Genomic DNA, 499 nt, shown 5'->3' on the forward strand with positions numbered 1-499 from the left:
CGCTTATTTATTGATCAAGGTAGCTCGGCTGACGTTATTTTTCAGGATCTGTTTGACAAAATGGAATTCCGGGACCGCGACCTCCTACCTTATGACGGACAGTTGGTCGGATTTTCCGGCCAGGGAATCACTCCCAGGGGGTACGTGGAGATTTGGCTTACTGTCGGCGACCACCCAATGAGCAGAACCGTCCAAACAAAGTTCCTGGTCGTCCACTGTGATTCTGCATATAACGCCATTATTGGACGGCCAACTTTGAACAGGCTGGGAGCCATCGTCTCAACACCCCACCTCTGCATGAAATTCCTCTCCATCAATCTCCAAGTCTGTACCGTCAAAGGAGACCAGCACTCAGCCCGCAGCTGCTACCAGATGAGCCTCCGCCCCCATTTCCCCAAGCCGCACGTTCCTCCCTCCAAAAGACCTCGGAGCGTGCAGATGGTAGAGTTGGACGTCCGGGCGGACGAAGGGGACCTACGACCACAACCACAAGGAGACA

This window comes from Lupinus angustifolius, unplaced genomic scaffold, assembly GCF_001865875.1.
Source record: "Lupinus angustifolius cultivar Tanjil unplaced genomic scaffold, LupAngTanjil_v1.0 Scaffold_603, whole genome shotgun sequence".
Classification (NCBI taxonomy): Eukaryota; Viridiplantae; Streptophyta; class Magnoliopsida; order Fabales; family Fabaceae; genus Lupinus; species Lupinus angustifolius.